The sequence below is a fragment of the Scyliorhinus torazame genome, chromosome 1, assembly GCF_047496885.1.
Source record: "Scyliorhinus torazame isolate Kashiwa2021f chromosome 1, sScyTor2.1, whole genome shotgun sequence".
NCBI lineage: Eukaryota > Metazoa > Chordata > Chondrichthyes > Carcharhiniformes > Scyliorhinidae > Scyliorhinus > Scyliorhinus torazame.
Window position 1 is genome coordinate 147272117 of NC_092707.1, and position 366 is coordinate 147272482.

Here is a 366-nt window from a genome sequence, read left to right on the forward strand (position 1 = left end):
GGCACAGGGCAGAGAAGCTGACCCCAGCTCAACAGGACTTGCCTCTGGGCAATCAGCGAGGCGAAGGCTAAAACATCTGCCCCCGCACCTGCCTGCAGGCCTGGCCTGTCCGACACCCTGAAAATGGCTTCTAGTTCCAAGTTCACCACACCCGAGATGACACTGAAAACTTCTCTCCAATACTTCTCCAGCTTCGGACAGGACCAAAACATACATACACGGTTTGCGGGGCTCCTCCCACATCGCTCACATACATCCCCCACCCAATGAAAGAGTCGGCTCATCCTCGCCCTCGTGAGGTGCGCCCTAGACACAATATACACAACCTTCAGCTGTATCAGCCCCAAACGTGCACACCAAGTTGAG